Below are 13,593 nucleotides of genomic sequence, written 5' to 3' on the forward strand. Positions count from 1 at the left end.
GTAAAGGGGGCACTCACTCAATTTTTTAAAACCCCCGATGGGCAGCTAGTGTGTAATGGGGTCCCCCCATTCCAGACTGCCTAGGACTCTTTTTGGGCATCTACACATTGGGTTGTACTTGGACATCCTTTGGCAATGTGTAAACACCCTAAGAAATTTCTTGGGGATAATCCACAAGCTTTGAAGCAACAACAATTCAATTAGTTAGAACTGAGCAAAATTGAAAAGAGAAGCACTGCATTTTGGAAAAGGATCCGTCAATCTCAATTGTTTCTCTCAGTCTGTCGGTGTCTTGTCTCTCTATGTCCATGTCTTCGATGATTCTGCAATCCTCTGCATGCCAACCACCACCCTCCCCAGCGCAATCGAAGCATTTCAGCATCGCTTAAGCCTTTCGACACGATCACAAGCCCTAGAGGAGCGGGGAGCCTCTCGGTGGTGGTGAGGATGGGGCTGTGGGAAATGGTCGAGCAAGCGAAGCACTTTGAGGTCGCTAGTGTTTTTATCCTTGCCATGGAACTCTCTAGACCTCCAATCCACACGTGTCCATGGAGACATGTGGATGGCCTCCCTTACCCCTTCCCCCCCATCTACTAATATGATTTTTTACCAACAGGTCCCCCCTTCTACGGGCGATCTCCTTCTGTGTCCTAGGCATTCTACAGTGAGCTAAGGCAACCTCTATGCCTCCAACAATTGCTTCATCAACATCCAACGACAACCTCTACAACATCCACAGCTAGCCCTACATGCACTCCAGGCTCCATTAACTTCTACACTTAGTCGGCTCTCACAACGGCTACCTTCTCCAATGGCCTCCTTCAATTGGAGGCAGTCGATAGAGCGAGCGAGGAAAAGCAAGCGGGCCCAAAAAAGCAAGCGAGCTTTTCCACAATTTCCTTATCGCAGTACTCAACATAGCTTTGTGCAAACCACTATTTGGGAAGATTCTCGAAAATAAAACTTATGTTACTATGTGTAACTATACCAACATTGTGAATTATAGTCTACCTTAACTTCCGATTGGAGCCATACTCACATTATGCAACAATAGTATGTGGGTTTGAAAGAAACCGAATTTCCACTCCAAAGCGGATTCCATTATTAATACAACAATTCTTTTGCATTTGAAATAGGTCTTATTATCACAAGTCCTTCGATAATCAAAACAAATGCGTTGCTTGATATGTTGAACTTAGTAATGAAACATCACTGCACCCATATGCAGGGAAAAAAAACTGTATGTAGACTTCATAGCATGGGATTGCATCAACACTTATGAAATTCAAAATGGTTCTTCTTATTAAAAGTGTTATCAACCATGAAAGAAGTGAATGTTTAAAAATAGTTCAATCATATGTTGAAAAAACCCAAGTGTCATTTATGACATTCAAAATTGCAACCATCCTGTAGTTCCTAGAGATTTTGCCCATACTTCCAACCCCTTCCCTTCAACCACTAAGAGGTATCTAATAGTTTTGTAGAACACTTGAGATATCATCACCTCCTAATACAAAACCATTATTACTATTTGTAGAACACTTGAGATATCATCACCTCTTACTACAAGACCATTCTTACTATTTGTAGAACACTTGAGATATCATCACTCCTTCCCTTCAGCCACTAAGAGGTACCTAATACTTTTGTAGAACACTTGAACCATTCTTACTATTTGTAGAACACTTGAGATATCATCACCAAAGTCAAAGGCATGATCAATGTATGGACATTGAATGTTCTTTAATAAGAATATATTTTTATCAAATGAATTTATGTCTATTATGCCAAAGTAGATGAAACAAATAACAAGAAGTCTATTCATTTTGTAATGCAAGAAATCTCTTGCTAGACTATATATATTGAGTGCAATGTTTTATGCATATCCTATCAAAAATATATGCAAAACAAAAATCACTACAAACTATCAACCACATTTAAAAATGCAAGAAGTGTCCTCGAATCATATTAGATCATATTATTAAGAACACCATGATCTATACCTATCTTCTTAAACAATGTGTATCATAATTCAATTTCACATAAGAAGCTACTGAATGCTATTCATCCTAAAGCATGGCAAGTGACTTCTACATAAATAATAGTAGAATTTGTACTTCATATTATAATAGATATCGCTTTAATTTGGAAAATATCACATGAGTGCATATATACATGAATCATATGGGTGTTTGAAAGGCTCAATAGTAAACTCATTACCATCCTAATCAACAAGATCCAATCGAGCTCTCTTGGCACTAGCAACCTACACAAGGGGCTCCCAACACTACCCTCAATCAAAGTATTATTATCAAAAGAGAAGCATGCATCCCATTTGTCAAGCATTCTCTGATGAGAGGTACAATACCACATCCCATCTCCATTCATAGTATTATTATCAAAAGAGAAGCATGCATGCCCATTTGTCAAGAATTCTATGATGAGAGGTGCAATAACACATCCCATCTCCATTCATAGGCCACCTAGAGGATACAAAAGGATCAAATTACATTCAATGAAACTAGTGGATCCCTTGCTTTTTATTGAAAATGCATGGTGGATGATGCTCCAGGTTCCTTCTATACCTCAAGCCTAATAATGAGTCCACTAGTTACTCATTTGTTGTATATTTAGCTTCTCAAAGATAAGTTCAATGTATACAGTAAATATTGGAGGTGTATGGCCTAAATGCATCATAAAACCAAGTATATTTGATCTCTTGCATCACACAATGATTCAAAGGAGCTTTCTAAACAACATATCTTCTCCTTCTTATTTAGGTAACCATGTAGAATTTTATCTAGAACAACACACAATGATCCACTGCAATAATTGCATGCAAACGGAGATTCCATGTATTTTGGGACCATTTTGCACTGCATATTAATACTTGGTCTCTACCACCCCTCAATATTTATGATGAGATATGTATATGACCTTGGAATAGTGTAGATGAGCTTGAGTACTACAATTTTGGTTCTTACATCATCTCGATCAGAGGTCTGTAGAAAAAGTTATGGCCTCTACAAGCGAGATTTTGGGCCTTCTAGGACCATTGTGCACCGCGTATTAATACGCGGTCTCTACCAACCCTCAAGCTTAATGTTGAAATATTAACTTCTAATGGCATAGATGAGCTTGATTACTACAATTTTGGTTTTTAAATCATCTCAATCGGAGGTCTGTAGCAAGAGTTATGGCCTCTGTAAGCAGAGATTCCGAGCCTTCTAGGACCATCTTTGCACAACAGATTAATATGCTATCTCTACCACCCATCAAGTTCCATGTTGAAATTTGACCTTGAAGTGGTGTAGAGGATAAGGTGTACATGACTATGGATTCTAAGTAAATTTTTAAAAAATTGGATATCCTTAAAATAATACAAAATAATTCCCTCTAGTTTTTAATTTTATTTATGATGCAAAAGGCAAAGGAAAAATGTATTTTCAGAGTCATGCGAAGTGGGGTAAAAAGAGAAGAGGTTATGAGAAAAACATAAAGAATTGAGGTCTTTTGGTGCCACTACCATTTGTTCTAAATGAGGAATAGGTGTAAAGAAATAGAGATTCCACTCCTAGAGGCAAGAGGTAATAAAGAAAGGTAGCTACAATAGGCAATAGGAGGCCAAGAGGCAAGAGAGGCGCCAACAACTTTCAATAAAGATTTTATATGTTTGAGCAAAGGAGGAGGAAAGTTAGACTTTGGTTATATTGATTGAGCTTCAATTAAATTTATGAATTGATAATGTCTCATATAATGGATGGTTTGCTCGTTTTTCATCGCTCGCTTCAATTACTTTGCTTGCTTATTTCCGCTCACTTTTTGGTAATCCTCCTTCAAGTGCACCCAACCTGGCTCACCTACAGCTCCATCGACAATAAAATTGACAGCTCACGAGCTGCATGACACACGGCAAATTGGTCACCTTTGCTCAAGAGGATAGAATTGGTGCCATGTCACCTCATCAAAAAATCTACCATGTCATCAGTACCCGATGGATGCCACATCAGAATCCCTATTCTTGAGACATGTGGCACCCTATCCACCACCTCATACATGCCACATCAGCACCCCGAGTCAACTGCCACATCATCTCTCCACAATCTACCAGACCTTGATTAGGTCAAGGTGACCAAGGTCTAGTCAATGTAACCTACCAAGGTGAGGTTAGGTCAAGGCAATGCCACCTCAGCACACACACTGCCATGTGGACTGTCCACCTCAGATGTCCAATCAGCACAGTCCTCTGTCAAGCATAGTGACCTCCTACCAAGCCTACACAGTCACTACATGTGCACCCAGCTGACACATCATCACACAGTGCTTCCTAGGCACTGTCTCTTCACTGGCACAGTCTTCTTTTCTCTGCATGTGACTCACAGTGCCATATCACCATTTTCACTCTTTTTTGCCCCTCCACCTAGATCAAGCCGTATATCTTGATCCAGGAGGAATTTGAGGGTGCTACAAAAAGGTGAAACGATCGATTTTTTGTCCATTACATTCTCATCACATCACACGCACATTTTGGTGCAATTATCACTCAATTTTGAGCCTCACTGACAAATCCACTTCCTACACACACATCAGCCTCTACATCGATGCATCTGACCCAACACATAAAAAGAACCAAAGAAAAGAATTTATTTGTTGTTCTTTCATCGATTGATGGTTGGTATAGATCTAGATCGGAGTAGACTAGATCGCCATAGAGGAGAGGCTTTGAATTTCTCCAAGCTGCCAATCTAAGCCATGCCCAAAATTCTCGACTAGTTCCTACAGTCCCTACTCTCACATACAATTTCACATTAGCACATTACCCCAAACCTGATGTTCATCAGTTCAATGAGCAAACTTCAGAGTGTTCAGAGGTATTGGCAGATTGTTCAGTGGGCAGATAGCACATGATTTGATTGCCACAAGCCTTGTAATTCAAATCGGATTATACATTGTAGTTCCACCTTCTAGACAACTCCAATTATGGCACATGGAAATACCAAATGGATACCATCCTTGTACTTCATGACAAATGGGAGTGTGTCGATGGATCTACACCTAGATCATTGGACGGTCTAGCCAGTAGTAGCTCTACTCCACCTATTGTCACATCACCAATAGCGGGATCTACAGTGGGATCTCCATCTACACAAACAGTTTCCGCACCTATAGTAGATCCTGCCATTTCCTGAGCACATGCAGAATGGGATAAGAAAGACAAGTGTGCATATCGTCTAATCAAGCAGAATGTGCAAGATGTCATGCTAGGACAATTCAACACCGTCAAGACATCGAAAGAAGCATGGGATTTGTTCGCAGCTCTCTACGAGTCCAAGAACACTTCCAGGATTCTCACACTGAGAAACCAAATCAACCAGGGTTTTTGCAATAGCAACAAAACTGGTCATGCTTACGTACTCAAAATCAAAAACAACAACAATCAACTCGCAGCAGAGTAGGAGAGACCATGAATCTAGCAGAAATGTTTCAAGTCATCCTGAATGGACTAGGAGAGGGATACAATAATTTATTCTAGAGTATTGCCATCCAACGGCGGCAAATTCTGACACTGGAAGAACTTCAGTCACTCTTACTTAGTGAAGAACTCAAGACTCAGGCCATTCATGCACGCAAAGGTCATTCTCATGATCAGGCATTCATAGCTTTAGATAGAAGAAGAGGCAGAGGCAGAGGCAGAGGTAGATCATTCCAACAAAGTGGTCATCATCAGCAACAAATGACGAAATATGCATGCCTTAGGATCGATGGAGCGCTCTAAGGTGGATGGAACCTATGTGAAAACATGATGAAGAGAGTACTCATGACATATACCTCAAGTCAATTAGGTTCCAAGATAGATTAGCTGGCCTCATAAACAAAATCTTGAGTGAGTGTGCATTTCTCTCTACTCAACAATACATGATAGGCCTCTTATATAAAGAGTGCCCTTTGATTGATTAAGGAGGGAAAATGTTTTGGATGTAAGAAACATTAGCCAAGGCATGTCTGGCATAAGTGTCCTACTCTCTGGCTGAAATTTCCAAGACAAATTTAGTCAAAGGGAAAGCCAAGGCATCCAAGTAGGAGGGTGAGTCTTCTACCTCATCATCTCAAGAATCTACAGTGACTATTGAGCCAATAGTGAATGTTGTCCATCAATAAGGTGACTATTAGAGCTTATGTAATCAAGTTTGTTTTTTTTTAATGGAAAGAATCAATGGATAGAACAACATTGGGCTATCAAGTTGAACTTATACTTGGACTTTAATATTGGTAATACCAAATAAGCAAATTTGTTCGATTTTATTAACACATTGAAAATGACCCATAAAATTCCCTCAAGTATAATCGACTCTACCATGATGCCAGATCCAATATTTGATTTTGAACTACCTATTAATTCCAAACAGTGATGAAAGGATTGTGTGACCATGATGTATAGTTTTTTTTCTCTATAACAATATTTTTCCAGTCATGTAGATTGAGCATGGTCAAGGAAATTTTCAAGCAGGAATTTTCATGAGAGAGTGAAAGTACCTACTAATTCCAAAGAGTGATGAAAGGATTGTGTGACCATGATGTATGGTTTTTTCTTATAACAAAAATTTTCCATGATTTCTTAGTCATGTAGATGCTCATGGCACCATATCTCAACACCTCCCCTTAGTGCCATGATCCATTGGCTACTGCAAGGTGGTCAGATGTGAGTTACAAATCCATCACCTCCCCTTAGTGCATACATTGCTACTTAAGGTGGTCAAGTGTGGGTATTACAAGATCAAATCCTCCCCTAGGTGCTTTCAGGGTGCGTACATATTATGAGCGGTAAGCCTTGAGCGGATTATCCGAGCAACACTCAATGGAGTTATACTTGAATGAATGTTTTTTTATGGAATATCTTTTTTTAAAAACCTCAATCGACAGCGTCATATTAGCTGCATGCATGTACCAAGGTACAAAGAGCCAAAGACATATACCCTTGGTTTGAATGCTCTCATGATGCAATTGTGTGTATTATATTTGCACATTCATTGTATTTTCTATAAGCCTCAACATGCCAACAAAATTAGGACTAGTGGCATTGTTCACTTTTAAGTAGATATGCTTATTAATACCTCCCCTCAAGCTTGTGAGATTGCCAACAATTATTTGTTTTTAGTCTTTCGAAACTCAATAGAGGGATGGATATATATTTTAACAATCAAAGATGTAAACTATGAATTCAGAATTTGTAAACTGCAAACTCTAAATTTAGAGTTCACAAACTACAAATTTATCTCTACATTAAGGTATGCGAATTTAGAATTTTCAAACTGTAAATTCAAACCTAAAAATTACAACTTGCCATACATTTCCAAAACAACTATGACATGTTCATATTATTAGGTCAAAGAACATTAAAATCACATGATTCAGAAGCCATAATCTATCAACCCATAAGAAGTTAAGGTTTGCATAAGAAGGTAATGGCTGTCCATCCATAAGAAACCAGGTCTACATGAGATGATAATGAAAACATGAGAAATTAAGTTTTGCATCAATCCATAAAAAGCTAGGACATGCTCTCTAGACCTCATCAGCCAAGTCATCTATGTAGTCTAGATGTCCATGATGCCTCTCCATCTTCTCCAACCCACCATGCCACTGTCCACCCTTTCCCTCTTTTATGCACCGTACACTTGAAGGCAAGTAATGAGTGATGAAATAATTGTCCATGCACACCTTAAGGGATTGGGAAACTTTATTTGCCCTATCAAGATACTGATGTGCCTTCTTGCCAATCCTAGAGAACAATAGGATTTGAAAGGCGGTAATCTACATGAAACATAGATTGAAAAAGTTAATGGAGAATACTAAAATACGAACAAACAAGAACATGACAATCATGTAAATAGCCAAATGACATATCTTGACACCAAAGCCAACATTATCCGCAACATCAATGCAATCTCCCGTCTCCACGATCCATCTACATGTACTAACTATAAGATACCAATAGCTGAATGCAATTCACATAAACAGACATTATCAACTGTGATATATTGCTCACCTACAAGAAACCTCTAGTCTCATTTGTCTTGCCAAACGCTCAACAAATGAAGTGGATACAGGTGAACACATCACCAATGTCCATCCATAATCATCCATCACAAATGAAGCGATAGCAAGTGAGCATGAGATATGCTCCTCATTTAGAATGTTCCATCCAGGGATTCCACCCTTGATTCCACACACTATAGATCCTGTAGGAAGGTCAATCAAGCAAAAATCCACACTCCATGCAGCATTTTTTCCATTGCGTGACTTCTTCATGCCACCAAGTTCATGGTCAAAATTTCTTATGATTTGAAAAGCCCCATTGTACTTGTATTGCTTAACTTCTTTTCCAAGTGATACATAATCATACTCCCAAACTTTGTAGTTTTCTTGTGAGATACGAGTTGCAAATGATGAGAAAGTGGACAAAGGAACATAAACCATATCCGTATTACACACTTTCTTGCTAAGAAGAGACTCCTCCTTTCGTGGATCATTGTCTACAATAACAAAGGACCTAAATTAAATTTGTAGGAAGCTTCTAATCACTTTGAAACATGAAAGAAAGAGTTATAAGAAAATAGACCTGTGTTAGAAGTGCCTGTTGGTTTAGGTCTTCCACCTCGTTTGTTATTTGGAGTCACATGACTTGCCTTTTGCTTTTCTACTATTGCTTTTTGCTCCTCTTCAAGCCTCTTCTTTTGTGCCTCATCCATGTTGCCCGACGAACCCGAGTTTGACTTGCACTCACCTTTTAAATGGCGATCATAAGTTTCCTTCTCTTCCTCGATACATGTTCCAGCCTTCATCTCGATCCACCAAGGGCAGTGCTTCCTTTCCCACTCCGTAAGCAATATATGACCATCCTTATGCTTATTCTCTCTAAAAATATGAGAGGTGCACATGCAATAAGTAGCAAGTGCAAGCATATTCCAAGCCTTGCAAATAGATGGTACCACCTTAAGACTCTTATTTGCAGCCAGATAATGGAGATCCCTAAATTATTTTTAGGATAATATAAGAGAATGCAAGGTATTACAAAGATATCTTTCCATTGAAAATGAAAGCCAAAACGCACCTATAAACAAATCGTCTGCTGGCATTTGTAAGATCAACTTGCTTGGATGGAACAATAGCAACTGTCATCAATGAAGCAAAAGGCTCAAACAAAAAAGGCCTGTGTCTCACTATAATGCCATCAAAGTATTCCAGAATAGAAGGACTGTCTAGAAGTGTAGCTGCACCCTCAATGCATGATGATTTCATCACTTGGTCAAGCAATCGCCCAGCATCTATCAACACATGGTCCATCCATACTTCTTTTGCAAGCCAAGGTATGAAACCATGGTTAGTCATAGGCATCCCATAACTCTCCTTTAGATTGTCATCTGCACCAAGAAGAGAAAGAATAGATAGTTGCTTTGCCTTGGAACAGGTTGCAATTGATACTTGCAATTGATACTTGGTAAAGCTTCTCCAAAGTGATCTTCATTGATGTATCCTCAAATGCTAAATTCCAAAGGATATTAAACCACTCCTTGCCATGGGAAGGATTGACTATTGAAAGCATCTGCCAAATAGTAAAGTTTTAGAAGAGACTTTGATACACACAACAAACCATATATTAAGGTTTTCAAAGTACAAACTAAAAATTTGCAAGTTGTAACTATAGATTTATAATTTTCAAATCATATATTATGGTTTATGAGTTGTAAAATTAGAATTTGCAAACTATAAATTCAAATATCTGAGATATAAAACGTAGAATTTTGTGGACTACAAATTCAAATTTGTGATCTATAAATACAAAATTCGGTAAATTGAAAACTTACCCGTGTAATTTTTCTTCGATATGTTGCTCCCACAGTCTTTTTAATCTCATGAATCTTGGACTCTCTCTCATCCTTGGCATGGAAGAATGAAATTTCTTGCATTGAGCCTCAAAATCTGATTTCCATTTCCCCTTTCAACATAAACAGATAATCTCATCATAATGTTATTGGAACACAAAGCAAAGTCACAAAAAAAGAAAATATATAAACTAAAGAACTAATACTTACAGCAAATACCATCCTCCCAAGAATAGTTTAGGTGAGGGGATACCACACCCTTCGTCCACTTCCAACCTCTTTCTGTCTTGCCAACTCAATAGCTTTTTTCTCCTCCTCACTAAAATCCTGAGTAAAATATTGAGCATCATAGGATACGAGTGTGCTTGTGTGGTACAAATAATCCTTGAGATTAGTAACAACAATTGCATCTTCATTAAGCCTACAACCATTGACTTAAATGGATCAAAATTGGTTTCATTTACAAGCAGTTACCATCTCAAGGATTATACAAATAATCCAACCCTCTTGCTCAATATAGTGAACATAAACAACAAGGCTTACAAGTTAAATCTTTGTAGAGCAGCAACAAGCTTAAGCTCATCCTTTGCTTCCAGTTCAATAATTTGAGCTTGCACTCTAATGTGTCTAGACTTGATATTTGTGTAAAGCTCTTCTATGCTTTCTATCCAAGATGCCATACGATGATTTCCTTCCCACATGAAGAACATTTTGTTTGATAGAAAGCTCCATGGTGTGCCAATTATCTCTGATTCAAACTCACCATTAACTAAGCTCCAATTCTTGTCCCAACATTCTCTTGTGACATCATCAACATCCTTGGAAGACCCATCAGGCATTTTGATAGATAGAATAAAAGACCCTTTTGTTGGAATGTATCCCTCTATTTCAAATGCTCTTTTCAAAATGGTCAAATCATTCCTAATTTGACGCACAACTGGGTTTATGAGACAACGATACAAGGGAATTCGAGGAGGTGGAATTTCTTTAGTTACTATAAGAAGCTCTAAAATATCTGCACCTGATGGTCTCTCAACACACTCTGGAATGATATCCTCCACATCATCTTTAACTCCTACTTTGTTGGATGGATCATCTATAGTTTTATCCTTGTTGTCCCCAGGATCCTCAATATCATTTTCAATGTCAACTTGCTCAAGCTCCTTCAGTTCATTCTTGACCTCTGACTCTTGCTTCTTCCTTTTGCCAGCTTTCCTTGTGATAGGACTAGACACATCACATTTCTTTCTCTACACGTTTGAAGAACTCAATTACAAGATTTGCAAAAATGCAAAGGTGAAATGCAACTAGAAAAAGAAAAAGAAACCAAACTTACTAGAGGCATTTGTTGCACAACTTTCAATAAGCTCACTTGCACAAGAAGAAAAACAAATAAATGACATAGTGAAACCATCTTTGAAATGATTAAATGAAAAATAACAGAGTGAAACCATCTTTCAAATGATTAAATAAAAATGCCATTCATAGTTTTGCCAATGGAAACATCTTTTAAATGATTGAAAAAAAGGAGTTTCTCAATACATTATTCTGATAACAAAATGCAAGATAAGAATAAACATTTGGTGTTATGGGTGAGGCTCCCTTCAACTATAATTAGCACTGTGTGAAGAAGGCAAGATCATAGTTTCGCTGGCAAAACCATATCTAGAGGTATGAACCAATAGCTATTACATGTGTGATCCACAAGATTTTGAAGAAGTTTGCACTACATAAATAACTGCGCTCTGGCTCTCGGTAGGCCTAAAAGGAACTGGGCAAGGGGGGGAGGAGCCAGAGAAACGAAACAGCAAAGGGGGCACGAAAGGTTAGATAGGAGGCATAGGGCAAAAGCCTCAGGATATAGTTTCGTCGCTGGCGAAACCATATCACTATAGGAGTGAGAGTCATTTTTGTGTTTACGATCTGTGTCTTCAAACCATCGCATCTCCGCAACAGACAAAACAAAGCCCATCACGGTTGCACCCCAAATTGGTCTTGCAAATGGCATCGGCAATATCACTTTGGCTCTTTGAAATCTTGCGATGGGATGCCGCTCATCAAGATTAATTTCTCCCATTCAATCACTGTCTCCTCAAGGATAGTCATCGTTGATGCCCTCCTTACGATCCTCATTATTGCTACATGCTACCGCTGATTGACCGTTGTCGCCATTGTACACTGGCCACAATATCTCCACGGTCATCAACAAGGGCCTTCTTTAGTAACACCTTGCAAAAAAAATATTGGGACCTTTTCCCTATTGTGATTTGCCATCCTCGTTTGAGCTTCGATAGCCTCCAGCTGTACTAGCATGCAGCACAAATTCGTTTCATGTTGCATTCCACCAACAGGATTGTGACCTTTTTCTCGTTGAGATTTGCCATCCTCATTTGAGCTTCGATAGCCTCCAACTGTACTAGCATGCAGCACTATAGGAGTGAGCGGAGGCAGAGAAAAGAAGGCTCCAATCTAGTTTCACCAGTGAAACTAGTTTCGAGGTATATGACTCAAGGCACAGGGCCTGGAGGAACGCATGGGTAGAGAACGTCCCACCTGGGTTTGGTGATTTCGGGTTCATTACTACGGTCTTCTTCTTGGGGGCAAAGTTCTACGCGCTCATGTATGGAAGCGGGATCTGTGTTTCGACGACAGGATGATGAGCTAGAGCTAGAACTTTGTGGTGTAAAATTCTTTTGTGTTTTATGATGAACTTTGTGGGGATGGAACACGAAAAGCGACGACGAACTTTGTGGTGAGGTTCTACTGGCAGAACAGAATCGACAAGTTAAGCAAACCTCGAATAAAGGCTCCGAACAGTGCTGGGCAAAATCCGTCGATGCTTCTATTTTCAAACTGGTTTGTATGGTTGCTCGCGGTTCAAATGTTAGCCAATTTGTATAGTTGCTCCAGTTCTCTCGCTCTCGCTAAGTCCACTCTCTCTTTTCTCATCGTTGGTGCAACGTATTCTTATGATCCTGATGACCCGCAGCGACAAGCATGTGCTCTCATGTCATATACCCACAGCATAATCTCCTATATGCTCATGCAATGGACCTGTAAGGGTGCATCATGATGAAGTGGTGTAAGGACGAGGAGCAAGGGATGTGAAATCGGGGGAAGGCAAGGTGTAAGGACGAGGAGCAAGGGATGTGAAATCGGGGGAAGGCAAGGGATGTGAAATCCTGACACCACAATGGACGAAAAGCATTTGGTGAGGTGTCCACTGCGAGGATCATGAGATGGAGTCGCCAATGGAACACGAAAAGCATTTGGTGAGGTGTCCACTGCAAGGACCAGGAGATGGATACGCCAAAAGATGGAATCCGAGGCATCAATGGAAGGTGAACTGACAGGAGGTGGAATCCGAGGCATCAATGGAACATAGCGAATCCGAGGGATTTCTACATTCACGAAATAACTCTATATACTCTCAAAGCTATGGTGCTGTGCACTCAGTGTGTAAGGGCACACAAAAAGCTTGCTTGCAAACTGACTACTGCTGCTCTAAAAGATTCGACCATGAGCATACAAGTACGGGAAGAGCATATAAGTATGGGAAGAGCATACAAGTAAGCAAACACATGCAAATTCATTGTGATCATGTGTGAATGATAATGGCAAATTGAAGCGTACGGGAGCAAGAGATAAGAATGCTACGGCAAATCGTTCGCACAGGGAAGATTGAGAGGAGAAATGCAGAGAAGCTAAA

The sequence above is a fragment of the Dipteris shenzhenensis genome, chromosome 32 (assembly GCF_047967505.1).
Source record: "Dipteris shenzhenensis isolate YYH24624 ecotype China chromosome 32, Dip_SZ_1.0, whole genome shotgun sequence".
NCBI classification, from domain to species: Eukaryota; Viridiplantae; Streptophyta; class Polypodiopsida; order Gleicheniales; family Dipteridaceae; genus Dipteris; species Dipteris shenzhenensis.